The sequence below is a fragment of the Anser anser genome (genome assembly GCF_964211835.1).
Source record: "Anser anser genome assembly, chromosome: 6".
Taxonomy (NCBI): Eukaryota; Metazoa; Chordata; class Aves; order Anseriformes; family Anatidae; genus Anser; species Anser anser.
The window spans coordinates 31777034-31796754 of NC_139726.1; the positions used below are offsets into that span (position 1 = coordinate 31777034).

The 19721-nt window shown below is 43.7% G+C and overlaps 1 long non-coding RNA gene across 1 annotated transcript in view; it reads right to left on the reverse strand.

Moving 5' to 3' along the window:
• LOC310901572 overlaps positions 1 to 19721 on the reverse strand; it is a 119987-nt gene that overhangs the window by 95135 nt on the left and 5131 nt on the right. The window contains exon 2 of the long non-coding RNA XR_014585903.1: positions 19341 to 19434. This is a non-coding gene — a long non-coding RNA (uncharacterized lncRNA). The remainder of the gene's footprint in view (positions 1 to 19340; positions 19435 to 19721) is intronic.

The window sequence follows — 19721 nt, forward strand, 5'->3', positions numbered from 1 at the left end:
GTGGCAGAGGCCCCCCCCTTGTGCATCCACAGCCCCGTCTGCAGCACAGGGAGGAAATGAGTGGAGCCTCAGGGCTGGGACACCAACATTTCTGCCTGGGCTATGGCAGCATTTGCACAGGAGGCGATTCTTCAGCCTGGGTATTTAAGGACTTGGTAAATAACTACTCAGGGGATGGTTTTTTCAAACATACTAATGGTATTTTCATCAAAAGACCCTTTTTACAGAAATAGACGGAGGAGAAAATATTTATTCAGTATTCCATGGAAGCTCCGCTGGCTGGTGTTTTATAGGAGTGATTATAGTGTGCTGGGGACAAACAGACCTGGTGGGGCAGACCTAGTCCTGCTCTCAAGCTAGCACAGGTGCAAGAGCTCATACCTTACCTGCTCAGACTTAGCTAAAGGGATTTTTTTCCCCATCTGCTTTTATCTGTGCACAAACCCACTGAAGCCTAACACTATCCCCATCACACCCCTTCTTCCTCTTTTTGAAGCTCACCACTTCCCCATCTTGGTCTCTTCAGGGAGTTCACACCTGCACCCTCCGGTCTCTCCAGGCTGCCTCCATTCATCTACAGAGGGTTCATCCTAAATTATGATTCGTCCTTGTGCAGGAATTTTGGTTGTGCTCTTTCGGCACTTAAGTTTTCCTCTAGCCCTGCAGAGAGTCTGCTGCTCTCAAGCCCGCCGCTCTCAAGCCCGCCTGCCACAGCAGACAGTGGGAAAGAACAAGGATGGATGTCGGGAAAGGAGAGCTGGGCTAGTGCTCAGAAAGCTCTTCATACCAGGATCTTTCTCACAATTGCTGAGCCAGCTTGGATTATTATTATTGAAGTGACTCATATGGTCAGTGACAGTGTGCACTTGTGTGTAGAGCCATGAGTCCATGCTGTGCCTCTGCCCAAGGGAGGGAGATGCCACAACAACTGTTCCCCATCCCATAAACAAACAGACATGTGCTGCCAGCTGTGCAAAGAGGGACATTCAGACCGGCCAGTGAGTCAGCCTGTTCTCAGAGATGCAGACAAGCAGCCTGATACTTCCAGTGAAGTCGTAAAGCTGCTGAAGAGGCAAACCCCCAACCCTCCACAGATTTCTAGCAGAGCCCAAGCCTTGAGTTTCAAACTCTGCTTTAGGATTGGAGACAAAGCTTCTGAAGCATGATCTCTTTGAAAAAGGAACTCCACAAAGAAAGTCAGGTACCAACGGAAGTTCAAATACCAACAGAAGTTGCATGTATTGGCACTCACACTGCTTGTGACCCACTCATTTAAAGCGGGGATACAGATTTAATCATCCTGCAATTGCCTTTGCTACCCCAGGGATGCTCTCCTCCTCCACTGCCATACAGTCCAAGGGGGGGGGCACCAATGACAAGAACCCTGTAAAAAAAAAGTCACAGAAGTTTCACCAAGGAGGAATATCAGTCCAAGGAAAGTACAGTAGCATGGGATACTTTTCCAGCAAGATGGATCAGTGCCCTGAAATCACTTAGGTTAACTGCCATAAATACCAGCCACAAAAAGACAAGTCCTTGGACCTCATAGTTGCCCCCTCTCCTTACGTGACATGATCTTTGGAATAGATTTACAAATAACTTGCAGCTAGGCTGAAATAAGAAATTGCATGACGAAAAAGTGAGCAGGTGCTCATTACACACCAGGTTCAGGCAATACGTCTAAGGAGGAAACCCTCTGGCTACTTGATTTGGCACTGAGATATGAGAGATGTTTTACATACTGAGAAGTTGATGGGGTAGAGAGGCACATTCAGGTGTCAACAACAACCAACAGATTCTCATAACTAGATGAAGTTAGAAGAGTTACTATCGTTACTATCAACTGTTTCATGCTCTTGTAATATCCATCAAGGGAATTGGGCATGAGGTAGCCTTCACTCACACACTTTGCCATGTGGTTCTTGCACTTAAAAACTTGCCTAGATTAATACATCGAGTGGAGTTAGCCTTCCTTTGGGAAACGATGCTAATCCGCTCAGAAAAGCATTTCTGGGAAACCTGGAAAAAACAGTGGGCCCAAGTTTCTGCTGGCCCAACTCCACTGGTCAGAGCCGCAGCAGATAGTTCAGCCATACATTCCTAGAACATGACTGCTCAGACATCCCTCCCAGAGGAGAACAAGAGAAACATTCTGATTAACAACTAATTAGAGAAGGTAATCTGACCAGAGAACAACACACAGCCATCCATCTCTCTACGGAGAGAGCTTCCCCAGGCAACCAGCACTTGAATCTATGAAACTTCTGAACTTCTGAGGAACTGGGAAGGAGACAAAAAGAAGTGGATGGGAGGTGCTGTTAAGGGGAAGACGATTTCTTGTTTTTCTCAAAGCTAATATTTCTTTTAGGTTACCAAAGTGATCATTGCTTCATTCACAGCTTAAGCAAACAAAGCCCCAGATCTAAACAAAAGGTTTTTAACTGTAAGTAAAGTTCCATTAAGAAATTGTTCAAAACACTCACGTTGGCATGGCCAGATAATTGCAAGGAACAAAACACTTTAAAATTAGCACTGCCCATTAGCTCACAATGCTGTCTCAGTCAAAGTGCAACAAATGACCATGGCAGTCCTAGTATGCATGGAAGTGACTGAGCTGAATTCCCCTCCCCTGTTCCAGCCAAGAAAACAGGGTGATTTCCAGACAGGGAACAGGAACAGGACATTTCCCAGCACTACCACCACCATTTTCAATGGTTGGCTCATACCCTGAAGGACTGATACCACAACACTGTAGTTAATCTACTCTTCCAGAATTAATTTCTGATGCATCTCCTAAAGAAAAGTGCACAATATTTGATGAGGTCAAATCCCACCCTGCACCTGTAAACTACTCAAGTCCCCTTGGAACAAGCATCCACAGCATCTAGAACAAGCCTATCTGCCATTTACTAGTCAAAGGCTAGGTGGTGAGAAACAGGAAGTGTTCCAGCAGAGAATCTATCCAAGGCTTGAGATGTCCTGAGGTATCTCAGTTTCCAAACTGCAGAATGGGTTCTGGCTGTAGCCATCTGCAGTGCTGTAGCCTCAAGGTTTTCTGGAAGACCTGTAGGTTGTGACACCTCGTTCTTCAAATCCGTGACATCCTTCAAAGGAAAGGGCCGCAGACAGAGATGTAACTGGAAATAGAATCTCATCACAGGGAGGAAGCATGAGCCAGAATATCCAAGCCAAAAGATTCAAGCTAATTTCAGTTCAATTAGTTCTTGAAACCTTTGATGTCTTTTAAAAATTCTGCAATACTGATTTCTTGTGCTACTTTTTTCAATGCCCAAGTGCAGTTCCACATAGGATTCTGCTGCTGAAAGTCTCCTGCTGCAAACTAGTTACCCAGGATGTATGCATCTAAAATATATATGCTTCATTATTACCTGCAGTGGACCACAAGAGATTGAACTTGCTTTTGTTGCTCCAAACAAACATCTGACATCTGCACTGTAGAGCAACTTGTGCCTTCCTTTCTGTATCTGATGGGACAGATTTAGATTTCCTTTTACTCTTTTTTTTTTGCACAGAACCCCTGCCATAGAAAATAATCTCACAGTGGTTAGCAAATTATATAACAGGAAATGACAGAACTCAAGAAGTTCCCACCAGACATTATCCTCAATTTTTTGATTTAATGAGCCTTTGTAACAATTCAGTCTGCTCATTGAGACTGATGTACTATTTTTCCACTACTCAGCTCCTGTGAGGGGGAAAGATGCTTGACAGTGGAAGAAAATATCCGTTCATTCTTCAAATCTGCCAAGTCCCCTGTGGGGTTTCATTATACACCCTGGGGATAAATAACCTTGATCTGAGTAATTAATTCACCAAATATGATCCACAGAAGTAGTTCATTCACTCTCTTGAAAGTTGTTCCCAAGCTCATACACTTCAAGAGATACCTGTGAAAGGCAGGTAGAGCAACTTGTTCTGCTGGATTACGAAGCAAAAATAGTTTTATTTGTACTTCAGATGAGGGAGGGAAGAGGTATCAAAATAAACCAAATGTTTTTGGGGTTAAGATTTTTACTGCTAGGTATGTTTGCTCACATCCCAGTTCTGGGAAAATTTCCCTCTTCCAGCAAGCAGTGAATTTCCAGCAATAGAAACAGAAAGAAGGAGATGAATTCAACCTAAGCCATCGCTCCCCAAAGATGCTTTTGCTTCACTTCAAGCCAAATTTCATGTCGTTTCCCACACAATGCCTATCTTGCAATGCTTCCAATAACTTCCTTCTCAAAATTAGGTGCACTTGCATTTGGACAGCGGCTAAGCAGGATGAGATTCATTCCTTGGTTCAGAGTTAAGCTCTTCTGATGAAGCTGTCATGTATTTGGTCAGATTCAAAATACTCCCTACACCCTCAACCAGACAGGCAAATTGCTTTTATCTGCTATGGCACCTTTCACTCCCAAGGAGCTGCCCTCAGTGTAAAATACAGGTAGAATAAAGGTAGAACCAAGCACTGCACAAATTGATTCACTCCCTGTTCTCCTAGCCAGCTGATTTTTTTATATTTTTTTTTTTTTTTTTTTAGGTCTTGTGCAAAATGAAGCATTTACGGAGCTTCTCTGAAAAGCCATTTCACTAAGGTTGGCTTTGCTCAAGTCTTCTGTTGTGGTGTGCAAATTGGAGACACCAAGACCTCCCAGCCAAGATCTCATTCCAAGCCCAACCTATCCATCAGTGCAAGGAATGATTTGGCTTTAGCTGCTCTTCTTTCTCCATAGACCTGGAATTAAGCTGAAGGACTGAAAAAATACTGAAAGCTGAAATCCCAAGTCTTATCTTTAATCTGGTACAGCAGTGGGTATAGCACTTGACTTGACTAAGAACTGGCATGCTAAACTCTAACCTCTTAGCCACATCTTATCACAGGTGAAATCAAAGCCACTTAAAACTTGATGCCAATCTGGAAATACATCCCAACAGAGTTGATGTTTCAGATGTGAGACTACAGCACTGGTTCTTCAAATTGCTTTTAGCATTTCCTGTTGATTACTTTGTTTCTCAAGTGTGAAGCCAGCTCACACCCCAGGACACCCTGCAGTTTGGCATTTTCTAATAACTCCTATCCAAGGATTTTCCTGACAGCCAGCTGAGATCACCCCATACCATCTGTGATCTCCCACCCTCCCAAAGGGAGGCAGCTACCAGGCAATACCCTACAGACTGAGAGCACCTGTGTATGCAGGTGTACAACCACAGAGATTCTCCTGAGAAGCATGGGAACCTGGAAGCTCCCTCTGTTCTTGCACAGCCTGTTGACATCTTGCTGAAACGACATGGTGAGGGGAGATACTGCTCTGCAAGAGGAGAGGTGTAACAGCTGGGTGGTATCTCTGGGAATCCAAACATTTAGAAACTGTGGTGGACAGCTTAATCCACAGCCAGAAAAGAGTCAGGATGGCCAGCACATTCAGGAACTGGCAAGGCACAGTGGGCAGGATGCTGCAGTAGTCTCTGCCACCCTCAGCTGCTTTCATCACCCAACACAGCTGCTGGCAGGCATGGAGCTGCCTGTGCCAGGCTGGTGCTGAGCACTGCCCCGCAGGGTACCCAGCAGCATCGCTCCCACTCCACAGCCCAGGCAGAGGGCAGCTTGAAGGCTGGAAGAGCAAAACAACTATTTAGGCCACCCACTGTCAGAGCTTTCTTTGTGAGTTAGAGCTAGGCAGCAACTCCGACAACACTTACTGAAGGAGAATGCTATTTTCCTTCTTAATTAAGAGCTAAGCATCAAACAGGGATTTATCTGTACAGAGCTGCTGTAAACAAAAGCTACATGCTTGGAATACAGCACAGTTCATCTACCATAAGTGCTACAAAAAGAGACCCACCTGCAACGTCACCACAAAGCAAACGTTAACACCAAAAGGGCAGCACAGAAGTGGAGTCAGAGCCAGCAGTGCTAGCGGTAGCAGCAAGAGCAGAAGGGTGGACTTGCATTATTTAGGCAAACACCAGTTTGGGCATATCCATACTGTGGCTCACAGCATGGAACTGACCTTAACACTGGGAAGATCAAACCGAGTGTTTGAGAGCATTCAAAACTGTACTGCATACATACTTGGCTTCAACCAGCTTCAGCTGTCCCCAAGTGACCTCATCCTCACACCTGAGCAGTTTGGGAATTTACGAATAAGAGTGCTGGCTTCAGCTTCAACTGCAGCTTTTGCTCAGCTTGGACTATCTACAAGAAAGTTCTCCCTGGTGGGGACTCCCAAGGGCTCTGAGTAAGAGGTTACAGTTAGAGCTCAGTTGCCCCACATATGTTGAGCAACATCCAGAACTCTAAGCCTAAATTAGTAACAGATATCAGTGATGTTGATAATTATATTGAATTTTAGAACTGAGGTTTCTTTAATCGTTACGGGCCTGATAAGAATAGACTGTACCCAACACCTACATTAAAGAACGTTTGTTAAAGAACGTTTGGAGATTGGGGAAGAAAAGCAAGAAGCTTAGAAACTGGATAAGGGCTTTCTAAAGAAAGTGAAAATGTTGAAAATGTGAGAAACTAGCCAGCAGAAAGGAGAAATGCCTGGAAGAGATGAAACATATGCACTTACCAGTCTAAGACCATCCCTATTGGAAATTCACTGCTCATCTGCAGGAACAAGGGATTATTTGACCATAACTGGATGCAAGTCAAAACCCTAAGACAACTCTAAACACATTCTAAGCAGCAAGACAACTTAGGTATTAATATTTTCCTATTTTGCTCCTTACATACGATAACATCTTCGAAAGAACAGACCCAGTGTCTCTCTGGATCACTTGCTGAAAACATGGATTATTCACCAAGTGTTCAGAGCCATGAAAAGGCTTGGAACAGCTGGAATCAAATGTAATGGCAAATTTGGGAAATAATACCCTGATAAACAAGGTGAGCAGCATTCGTGTGACATGCAGCTACAGTGCAAGGTCTTGGGCAAAGGTCACTCAAAGGCTTGTGAAGTAGGATAAAACTGATGATAAAGAGATATGTAGATGAATCACTGGAAGCACAGAGGGAGGCAGGAGCTGGCTGTGTGTGAAGAGATAGGGCCAGGAGAGATTAGAAGAGGTACAGAGCTTATGTTACTCCAGAAATTTTCCTGCTGCTGCAGGGAAAATAGGAGAAAATTTGTTTTGAGGTGTCTCTAACTGGTCCTTTATGAGGACTGCAATTTTGTTAGAAAAAGGCAATTAGAATGTGTACTTTTCTTTACACAGAAACAATAGTAAAAGCTTTTATGCATAAATGTTTATGTAAAAGCTTGTTAGGCTTGCAGTCATAAGCGATGACTAAACCCAGATGAGGAACTTCAGCAGAAAGCAGCAGCAGGAACTGTGGGAAGGCTTTCACCAAGAAGAAAAACCTCATTAGCTTTAGTTTGGTGGGTAAGACAACCAGGGACACTGAAAAAAGTCTTTATTCACATCTCTGCTCTAATACACAGGACTAATAAGGATTAATATCAGCAATGATGGGCACCCAGAAGCAGAAAATAATTGTACAAAGCATGAATTCTCCAAGAAATCACAGCAGATTACGCTTCCAGTCACTCAAACCAACATACACCCTTCCCTCTCTTTTAAACCATTACCCTAAAAGGTAGAAAATTATATTTGAAGCAGAGGCAGCAAGAATGGCTGTGGACTATATAGTTTTGTTTGCTGTGTTTTAGAGTACATTGTAGCATAGTTATTTTCATTTTTCCACCCTCTTGAAGTAATGCTCCTAAAGTATTCTCTTGTAGCAAGAAATTCATTTCCCACTAGAGTCTGAGATGCATTTCTTCAGTTTCTCTAGAAGACTCAAGTTCTTCCTTTTAATTCCTTGTAATACTGAACCAATAAACAAAATCCAGGTGAAGCAGAATTCCTAGTTTGCAATGCATGTTGATTGCAATCTGCAGTAAGGGGAAAAACATGTTTTATTGTATTATCCCCACATATGAAGTCAGTGTGGTGCAATTGCAATCTCCCTGGTGATGCTGCAGGCTCTGCCCCACTCTTCCAGAGGTTGAGCCCCCACACTACGTACCAGTCTCCAAATCAAGCATGCTTCCAGCCTTACCCTGGCCTGTGTGCACTGAAATGCACGACATCCATTTTGTCTGCACATCTTGTGTTGCTTGCACGTGTGCCTGCAGGACATACGTTGCTCTATCATCTACTCTCACATTGCTAAACTTCTGCCTTCAGGTTTCATGTAATTGCGTTGAGAGCTTCAGTTTTGGGGACTGTTTTTAAAGAAGATTTTTATTTTAAGAAGAATTTCAGAACACCAGGAATTTCCACGTGAAAAGCACTTGCTATTGACTATTAAAATCCAAGAGTGAAGCGCACGCATCTCAGACAAAAGCCACATTACAGACAATACAACATTCCCTCTGAGCCTTTAGGATTATTCCTTCCAAAACTGCTGTCTGCAGTGTAACCAAAGGCACTGGGGTGGATGACTTGTGCATTTCAGACTTAAAATAACTCCTGCTTCTGTTTATTTATAATGACATTCGTAAGAAGACCATTGTGGATGTGTATAAATACACCACCACCATAGCTGGAATAGTATCTAAGATCAAATAATACAGCACAGGATATGGCCGTGAATTCGGAGTTGATTAAAGCTGCTCAGCTCTGCAGTCACACCATTTTGAGACATGTACCATGTGCAGCTCTATAAACCCCATTTATCATTACCTTAAAGTGCACAGCCTTAATTATGCTCTCTCCAAAAACCTTACCTGTTACTTCATGAAATACTTAAGCACACCAGAAATGGAGAAGAGACAGGCTTCCATTTAGTTTCACACGTAACGTAGCTTTCTGCTGAATAGTTAAACTGAGTGTACTTACTTCGCTTTGCTGTTTGTATGTTTTTCTCTTAGCAACACAAAAGAATGCTTTCAGTTATGGGTTCATATAGTTAGAAATCAAAAGTCAGCTTAGAAAATAGGATATTTGAAAATACACATAACAAATCATTTACATTAAGCTACAAAACAAAGGTATCCTTTTAACTTAAGGAATGTATTTTGTGTAAACACAAACAAACATTTCTAATTGTGCATTTACACAAACTTTCTTCCTTCCCATAGAGCTTTACATGTGGAACAAATTCAAATCCCAGAAAATCCCTGAGGGTTTTTCGTTCGTAAGAATATTCCCAACTCAGTGAGATTATTCGTTTATTTTAAATTAGTCACCAGTTTGCTTGCAGAAGTGAGCTTGCATTAAGAAGAGCTCTAATACAGCACTGAATAAAGATCACTCTAAAGTTGCTCAGCAGCTCTGTTCCACAGGAAAAAAAAAGAAATAAAGCCATAGCATTTAAATAAGAGTTCAAGGTAGAGAGAAAGGCAGAATGCAACAGGCTAAGTTAAAATTTGACCAGGACTGGAGTTTACATCTCTTCTCCAAACAAAAAGCATACCGTGTGGGGTATTTATCAAGAGGCTGGCAAGTCAAAGCCTTGCCTCCTGCAAGCAATCCAGCCTCTGCCAGGGATGGTTGCTCATAATTTTCCATAACTCAGCAACCCTCCAGGGGAACCACTGCTCTGACCACCACTTGCATCTTGCAGGTTTTGCACAGCAAAGCTCAGAGCACTGCAAGATTTCACAGCCTGGTGGCTGCGGAGTCGGTATCAAGCAAGCTGGAGGGGACAATACTAGAGGGAAAGTATTAGCATACAGCTGGAGGAAAAATCTCAGAATCTTATCATCTTGTGAATCTGAATAACTGCTGTGGCCTGTTAGATGCATCCCACGCAGCCTAAAGGTCTTCCAAATACCTCCCTGCAGACCAGTCCCATCAGCTTTCACCAAGCAGCTTCAAGTCAGTGAGCAGCCCTGCTTTCTGCCTGTCAAAGATACTCCAAACATCCTTGTTGAAGGTGAAAAAATAAAGAATAATACGCTCAACTCCGCACCTTTCAGCATGGTTTGCAAGTTAATGACCCGTGTATTGGCAGCACACCTTCACTGGTTTGGAATAAACTCAGGTGAGCTACGATAGCAAGTGCAAAACCAGGATTAAACAATAGACTTTCCAGAAGGTTGAGCTCTTTAAATTCCTTTTCCTTAATCTCCATTACTGTATAACTAGCTGCTGTTTGAGTTTTCTGTGGGAGGAGGAAGCTAGCTCTTATCAGGCAGGGGAAATCAAAGGTCAGAGCAAGAGCTAGGCACTGCTTAAGCTTCCCTCAGGTTTTCTTCCCTCCATCATCTGTATGCTAATCTCAGCCTGAATATTGCCCACAGGTAAGGGCCGAGCTCCCCTGCAGCTCCAGGAACAAAAAGGCACCAGATTATGATCTGAAAAGCAGATGACACTGTTTACTGCACCGCTTTTGAGGGTCAGCAAGGCTCTAGCAGGACTAGTCATATGCTAAGTGCCTTTGACAGCAGGGACAGCCCTTCCACCCCATTTCTGCAGCCACCAGGTATAATGGGCAGGGTCCAGCTTCACCAGGCTCTCCGAACACTGCAGCATCACCAGGACATGCTGTTGCTTTAGTAAGAACTGATGCAGAGCTGCAAGCCAGGTGTGTACTCAGCATGCTCAAGGCTAGGCTGCTGCCATTTCCAGGTGCATCTGCAGCAGTGCTTTGGGAAAGCAGCAGATAGCAGATGGTTGTGTTCAACCACTGTGGAACAGGCGGGCTGTGCCCGCTGAGCACCACCCACACAGACAACACTTACTCTGGGCAGACCCAGGGACTGAGAGCTCAGTGCTAAGCTCTATAATCTTGTGGACTCAGTTTCTTGATCCATTCAGCAAGCTCCAACTGCATCTGGCAGGCCACAGGTATTCCCCACACTCCCCACAAACCAAGGCTGGGACACAAGTGAGTGGGGACACTCAGATGCTCACACCGTTGCTCTGTAAGAGGCTCAGTGTAGTAACCATTCCTTTCCCAAATAAAAAGCACCTTTTTGGTACAAATTGGTGCACATCTTCCTTCCACCACATATGCCAGCGTTATCTAAGCAGTCCTGCAGGCTGAGCCACACTAACAGGCTCGGTGGAGAGCCCTGACTGTGGAAATGTGTTTCCTTTTAGCAAAATCAACGTCTTTTGTGAAATTTCAAAGTGGAATTAGTCGCTTTCATTCAGGATTTCTGTTTTAATTCAAGCCCACAATTAAACCATATGTGGATTTGAGCCGCACATGCTTATTGGTAGTGGCAGGCCCTGAATGACTGACATTCCTCCCAGCTTAGGAAATGCTTACATTCACCACGGTCCTCTTACAGCCAGGGGAGTTTGATACCAAATCTCACCAGGTCCTGTGATGTAAAGTATGCCAGCACTGCGTTTGGGCTAGCCCAGCACAGCCAGTGGTACCTGTCAAGAGCAAGGAGACACTGGTAGGCAGGATCAGCCTAGCAAAAATGCTAAAGGTCACATTTACTGGAAGTTTTTTTAAAAAAAGCTTTAGAAAAATGAAGTCAGGGTAACAAAGACAAAATCCCTGCTAACACACTGCTTCCTGTGATACACTCCCAACAGAGCAGTCACAGCAGCTGGGCACGGTCAGTTTGGAAACCAGTTATACTTCACCCTCTCCAAAGCATCCTGGAAGAAGTCTGGCCAGGAAGAAATGCAGCCAGCTCTGCTGCCCTGTCTCGCATGAGATCAGGGGCTGCAGGCTTCAGCCATGGTCTCTTTAGGGTCAGTTCTGGGGCTTTTGGAAAGGTGGGATTTGGCGATTTGAGTGAACTTCTGGATGCCCTGTGAAAGCATTTTCCTTGGGTACAACGCAAGGTGATACAGAGCAGCCTCATGGGTGCAGAGGATCCTGCCAGCTGAAGCTGTTGCCTGTGTCAACAGGAGTAGAGCTAAATTAGTCCTTAAATGAGTTGAACAGTCTGAGGTCCTTACGCAGTAAAGCCAAAAGCAGTTAGGGAAGAGTTCCCAGCAGAAAGTATTATGTTTGGACAGACCAACGGAGCACCAACGTATAGAGCTTCTCTGTGCTGATCAAGCCTCTTCATCACAACACGCAAGCTGTAAGCACGTGCAGGGGCACCCTTTGAAGCAGGGAACACGAACTTGAAAATTAAACTGTTTATGTCCATAGATAACTGAAAGAAAACTGGCAGGATGAATCAGAGGTGGTTTGAAAAATGATTCCAGGACTTGCCATTAACAAGGCGGGCAACATTTTGGTTTCTGAAATGAAAACATAAAACTCCGAAGAAAAAAGAACACTGTAAAAACAATTCAGAGAGCAAAGTAAACACTCCACCCTAAAAGGAAGTCTCTCCCTGCTTTGAATGAGACGCTGCTATGATTTCAGGCCTGAATTTCAAGTCCAGCATCAGATGTCCAAGTCCAACATCTCCTGGACAAAGCCCGAGCAGCATGCACTGAGGTACCTTATTCCAGGCAGTGTCCTCCCTAAAACAAAGATCAGCTCTCTGGGTTGGGCTGGATTTCCTGTGCACCATATCAAATTTTCCTGTGTATCTTACACCGTGATCTTTTAAACTAGTTATAAACACTTTAAAGTCAGTAAGAACTCCAAATTGAAAACAAAGCCTTAAAAGCCAGCACTAGACTTGAATTTTAATTGTTTTTTTTTTTTAAAAAAAACTTAAGCCAATATCATACACAATCAACCAGTTTTAGTGTCTGATGCAGAGTGCAATTCTAATTAAAAATGTTCCTTCTACTTATTCCAGTCCCTTTAGGTTCTTCTTTATTTTGTATTAAAGCATTTATGCTAGACATATGATAGATTTCTGTGAGCTCCTATAAGATACCACTGAAGCTTTCTGTATTGATCTTGTTGAACCTTTTCTGGAGGCATTTAACCTTATTTCCACATTTCTGCCTGGCAACGTACCTACCATTGACTTCCACCGATGAGCTCACGCTGGGCCATGCAGCTTGCTGCATATTCCAGCCCTGAATTAACTGCACTGAAACAAGAGGTGATGATCAATTTACATCTATAATAATAAACGTTTTTCCCCAGAAGTGAACCTAAAGTGATTTCTCTTGGCTAATACTGCAGTAATAACAAGAACACACTTGTAACCATCAAATATAACAAGTTGACAACTCTGCTGATATTTTAGGAGAAGCTTATCTGAATTTCTAGAACAGAACAGAAGCCCAACTTTCTGGAGGTTCAAAAACACTGAAGTTGAATGTCGTTTCCCCCCCCCCCCCCATTTGCCAATTTGGAAGTAGGCAAGATTACTTTTGTCTTGGAGAGTCTTTTCAAAGTTATTCTAATAAAAAATAGGAATAAGAAGCACCTTCACTCCAACAAATCCATTTCCAGAACATTACAACAGTTTGTTGAGACTGCAAACACGGGATCTGCATTAGCTCTTGTACAAGCAGCACCAAGCTGCTTTCTGAAATGAGCACATTCTCAAACACGAGCCTGATTGCCTTTTTTTTTTTTTAAGAATGTGTGGAGCCAGTTACTAAAAGTATAAAATTCCTCATTGGGCAAAAGACTATCTTAAGCATTTCAAAGACTTGAAGCAGGAAGAGGTGGCTTTTCACTGTGTCAGACTGGTCCACCAGTACGAACTGCATGAATGTAAAGATAAACCACCATTACACCACTTAAATAATATTTATCTGCTGCAGTCCTGTCTACAGCAACAAAGTCATCAATTTTGGGCAGCTTAAAAAGGTACTAAATTATAAAGTGGAAGTGCTTAAATACACATCTTTATCTGCAAGGAATTTGCATGACAGCTTTGCACTTATCAAGAACTGGTGAAGGAGGAATTAGCATGTTTTTATATTCCTGGCATAGAGCAGACTGTGGTCGATGTGACCATTTAAGGCCTGAGCCAGACAAGTTTTTGCCATTTACTGACTGTAGTCAGTGCATCCAGACACTTACGTCTGCTCTTGCAAGATGTATCAGCCCCACTGGACCCGGTTGTTTTGGTGACCTGAACTCCACCAGGAAGTGCCAACACCTTTGATACAGGGAAAGGTTTAAGTGGTACAGGACTGGCATCATTAGTTCCTCCACAGTGCCCAGCATGAGGCATAGCCAGGGCAAAACAGGGTAAGCATGCTCTGTTTCTATGAGCATCACTAGAAGTACTGGAGCGCCCCCAGATCTTCTTTTCTTAACCCAAAACCAACACACACAGAGCTCTATGGCAGACAGGTTGCTCTGGCTTTTAAAGCAAGACTTTTAAGGTCTGGTCCCGGGTTTGCACCTCACTTTGTGATCTAGAATTACCTCTTTTCTCTCTCTAAGCCTCAAAGGCTCTTATCTATTCCAAGCTCCTTTGGAGAAGCCAAGGAGAGGGAAGGCAGGACAGAGCTCATGGTTTATTCATATGACCCAGAGGTACAGGGTTCCCCCCACAATGACTGACAAAGTATCAGTAAGATGCATTAGTGTTGCTTTCCAGTTGTCTGAAAAGCCTGCCACCAGCAAAAAACTCATCTCCTACTTCAGGCAATAAACTTCCCAGGGCAACAAATCCTCCTCACAAGGTGTCTGGTTGCCTGTGATCTTGGCTTTCTGGGGAGTACAGTGAGGAGTAGGAACAGTCCTGAAACTGCTGATTTGTGCCATCACTTCCTACCTCATCCACTACCGCCTCTAACATAAGGACTTCATAATCCAGAAGACAGGGATCCTTTTATTTGATGAACACAATCTCTTTACTTTTTCAATCTGTTCCCATTTTTGTCACTGCTATTAAGCAACCATTTCTTGTCTAGGGGTACTTGAAAGACGCAGCCTGCTGTAAAAGCATCCTAAATAGGCTTTGTTCCCCCAAAGTGAATTGTCACTTACAGCAAGTGCCTTTGCTGCTTCCCAACTATGAAACCCCCCTTGGAGAACGCTGTCCAAAGGGGAAGAAGCCTTTCCACCACCAACAAGCAGAAAACAGCAGATAGCTGGCCAAGGAGACAGATACAGCCTACAGAATATTTAAGGCATTGAGTGTCATCACCTCAGTGGCTCACAAAAGCTATAGGACTGTAGGCTGGTTTGTGAAGCCAGGCTCTCATCTCCCTCTCATGCTTATGTGCTGAATCAGCACTTGGATTTGGTCACAGTATCTTAAATTGGTTTCTTCTGCAGATTTTTTTTCCCCTCCCCAAAGTCTACATTCACTATTTAAACACATACCCAGCTTCAACCCCAAAGGATCTCCTGTCCATACTGGCAGTGCTGATGTTTCTGGGAGTGTTTGTGCCAGTCTCAGCGCTCTCAGCAGGTCCCCAACCCACTCTTGCAGTAAGCCAGCCACCTCCTCTGTATTCCACCCCAGTCATCTTTATCACCACTTAATTCTCCACTGCAGTCTGGAAAGATAGCCTGAAGCCAGCCAAATAAACTGCAACAAACTTCAAAGGTCCACATCAGTATGTCACCTCATCAGGTAGGTACCACAAACTATTTCCAAACGGAGCCATCTACAGCTCTTCTTCTACTGCCAGCTTCTAACAAGGTTCCCAATTTCTAATGAGGTTCCATGAACTGCTCCCAGCATCGTGGTGCACAGCTGCTAATTACACAGAAATTCATGAAGGTCGATCTTGGAGGTACGCATTTAGAACAGGGTTTGCCATTTCCCCCACCCTGCCATTCAAAGTCTACCTGCATGTGCTGGACACATGCAGAATTCTCAATTGGAGAGAAGTTGACATTTTAATTTCACAGAAAACATTCAAGTCAGTTTCCAGCCCAAATTAGAAAAGTTTCATGTTCCAACAATTAAATTACCATCCCAGGAAAAAGTTTGCTGGAGTCAAAAACCTCATTCCATTTCAATACTATTGAGAAGACTTGTTTGAACACAGTGCTTTACAATTTGACAATGCTGAAAATATAGTGCTGAAACCACTGTTCTGAAAGGAAATCCTTCTTCTTTGTTTGCTTATATGACAGAGCTACACTGATGCCAGCAGCTCACCATAAGAGTTTTGAATTTCTTAAAACAGTCAGAGGGCTTCCTCCCACATCTGCTCTCAAGAGCCTGCCTCCCCAGCTGTCATCACAAGCCTCTGTCGAGCAAAAGCACCCTGCGAAGAGGAGCCAGCAGACTAGAGGAGACTACCAGTGATCAGCATCTCAGTACTGATGAGAGGGCGCTGCTTACACGGCTGCAAGTGTTCAGCAAAACAGGCTTTATGTTCCTTAAGTGATGCCAGCTTCTCCTCCTCGCCTTTGGCTTCAGCCCCACTTTTAAGTGGCTTCCCCACCATGTAAAGTTTCGCATCAACTACATGGGAAGGAGAAACTTAAATCCATAAACACACCATGTACAAAGCCTCCAACCCCAGCATCTACCGGGGATGCTTTGGAATGGGAGTTATCAGTACAACACCTCCACTGAAGCCGCTGATTTTCCACGCTGAAGAGTTCAGCCAGTAGGAACTCTCTCAAAAGAGCAGGTAGAAATAAAATTCATTGAGATCTAAAGAGAAGTGTTAACATAACAGGTGGTTGATTTTAACTGAAGACAAGAACAAGCAGAAAAGTGCATTCATATAAACCATTTAGTAAGCCATTAGCACCCTGCACATGAACTAGAGCTCCAATAAATGGTGCTCTCCCAGGTGGAACCAGAGAAAAGGTGAAATGCATTTCCATGAGAGTAAAGACAAAATCCCTGCCCCGGGACAAGTCTAAAACAATTTCCAAAGAAATTGCTGATAAAATGAACAAAGTGAAGGCCTTAACATACACGTGATGAAGATCCTTCCCTGCCTTCACTACCATGCTCTCTGCTGTTTTCAAATGAAAAGGAAAACGTTTGCAGGAGGATGCAATTGTGTTATTCCTTGTACAGTACGCTCACAGGTGGGCTTTCCCTACTAACACTTAATTTTTAATATGAGCACTTCACATTTCCTTGCCTTGTGTCAAGCTCCTCCTCCACACCTGATTTTCCTCCCTTTCTGATTAGGGATGAAAACAGTAATAGCAGATACCCCTGTTCTCTTCTACTGTATTTAGAGAGCATGAAATGCTTCCAAGAGGTTGGCTTCAGACACAAGCACCGGAGACATTAATTGCACTGGTAACTTTCCAGTGAATGTAATTTGTTTGTTCAAAAGTAGAAGTTGTATGAATAACGTAGCCTTGATATTTTACTGGCATAATCAGCAAACAAAAAGAATATGAAAGCAAAGAACCAAAGGGCTGGCCAGGAGAAGGGAAATACATGGTGCTAATAAGAAGGGAATCATCCAAAGAGGTAGAAAATAATCCAAAAAGGTAGAAAAATGAGGAATATTGGCCCACTCTCCAATCTTTTCTGCTGGTGCAGATGTGGTACAAGGGGGCTGGATTTCAAAGCCACTGCATGGGTGTAAAGCCAGAGGCAGCAGCAGGGAGAGGAGACCCTATGGTGATTTGCAGTTGCCCAGTGTCCCAGTTTCCTGCTGGTAGGAAGGTTTTTACAGCTCACCATCACAGCAGGAATCGTGCAAGCTCTAACAGTCTGATACTCCAGCCAGCTACTGCCTGCGTTCAGCTGCCTCTCAGTACAGACTGAGGTCTCAGCTAACTAAAAGTTCCTAATGTGTAGTTATATCAATTCGTAATCTCCCCAGATTGTGCGCTGAGCAGTGGTTTAGGTAACAAATCCAATAATCCACCACCACCCTGGCAGCAGGTCAGAGGGTTTATTTCACCACAGAGAACAGCAGGCTGAAGCCCTGAGGCATCAAGGATTGCAGTCGACTTAAAAGGCAAGCATTTGGATTTGTGTGTAATACAAGTTCTGATATTTCAGCTGAAATGGATGAAACCCAACAGGACCATTGGTTTCATGCTTCACCGCTTGAGCTCTTGACCACCAGCCTTGCCAGAAGTCTCCAGGAGCGATCCTACGTCTTTGTGGTAGGACAGGAGGTGCCCGAGGTTGTGTTTTAGGCTGGACTTAGAGCACTTACCCAAAAAGTGATTCATTTATGGGTAAACTTCCCATCAGCTTGTGTGACCACAAGCACAAGCAAATATAGCACTAGCAAAGAGTCATTAATTTGGCCAAGGCTTTGCACCACAGATCCTCGTTCGGACACTTTGGGTTGACATCACCCAGCCCATCCCACGCAAAACATGCCTGGTAGGCCAACATCCTGCCCTTTCACTGAGAAAAGAGGGATGCACAAGGCTAGGAGCCCCAGAGCAATGAGGAAAGGATATCTTGGCCCTCTTTGCATGCTTTTCTCTCACACTTCAAGGAAAATGGCTCTCTGACTAACTACAAATTTTTGCAAATGCATCAGAAAAAGGCTAAGGAGCAGCCTCACCTTGAATGAGCAGCTGTTACCAGCAAAACCTACTGGAAGTCGGCAGACAAATCCAGGAGCCCCCAACACCAAATCAGTACCCAGCTTTTAGGAACTAGCATACAGATAAGTACACATTTTGTAAGTGTAAGGAACATAACCAGGAGCACCAGATTTTAAGGGCTTCAGGGGAATTGGTAGTACCAGCATCATCCACATTAAGAGCATTGAGGAGTATTGCTTTCCCAGGCCATTATCTCTTTAAGTTTAACATATGCTGTTCCCAAAACAGATTCTTGTTAACAAGAACAGAAATAAAAACTGGTGTTGTAGAAGAATACCTTCCTCTGCGTGGTCCCTGGGGACTAGGAGTATAAGAAGTGGGCAGGTCCATGCAGGGAGGAGAGTGGCTAGGACAGGATTCCCCTACCACTTAACTGCTTGCAGCTGCTATCCATGCCACGCTCCACAAACAAGCAGCCTTTGTCTCAGGCTGCTTCTCTCTGCAATGCTCAGCAAAGAGGGAAATATCACTCTGTATAGACCCTCTTACAAAAGCACCTCTAGTATTTTCCTTCAGCAGAAATACTCGCACTTCAAATCAGAAAACAAGGCTTTTACCATTTTTTTCCCTTAAGACTAAAAATAAACAGCTTTTAAGGAGAATATTGAGACTGAAATATCAGACAGTAATTGAATAAATTCCAGCTTACCCTCCACCTCCATGCTTTCTTTACAGAAGTTTGTTTCCTTGTCATGAAAGCCACAGAACAGGATTTTAGGACAAAGATTTCTCCTTTATTTCTAAGAGGAAGTTTTCAAAACACTATCTACCTGCCTGAAGTAGACAAAAAAAAGCTACTCCATTACACGAGGATGTGCTGTCATTGGGCTTCTCTATTATGAATGGCCTTAGTTTTTTTTCCCACATGAAAATACAGAGCAATTTCAGAACACCTGAATTTCTGCTGCTACCTCTTTTTTAACTCATTTAACACATCAGCACCAAGATGGATTGCCTTCCCTTGAAGGCTCAGCAAACCAGACAGAAAACATATACAAAGAACACCCACAACATGGTAAATGAGAGGCATTACCTGCTGTATGCATTGATGCTGGTCTGTCCTCCTGGTCACAGAGCTGCAGCAAGCCACTTGCTGGAATTAAATTCATCCACAGCAGAGCACAATGCTGAAACAGAGCACAAAAAAATCATTGTTATCTTTGTGCTTGGTCTTTCATAAGGTTTTCTGGCCAGATTTGCACTTCAGAGGTACTCAAAGCTAGAAGGGGCAAAAGGAGTACAAGAATTTATTTCAGTCGCTTTGAGCAGAAATCACAAGCAGCACTGAAAGCAGCAGTAGCTTGACTACTCCTTATCTTAAACATCCCCCTGCACAAAAAGGAGGATTTAAGGGGTCAGCTAACCCACCCTTAAGCCTTTTTAGCTTTCAAATACAGCAGGGCATAATGGAGCA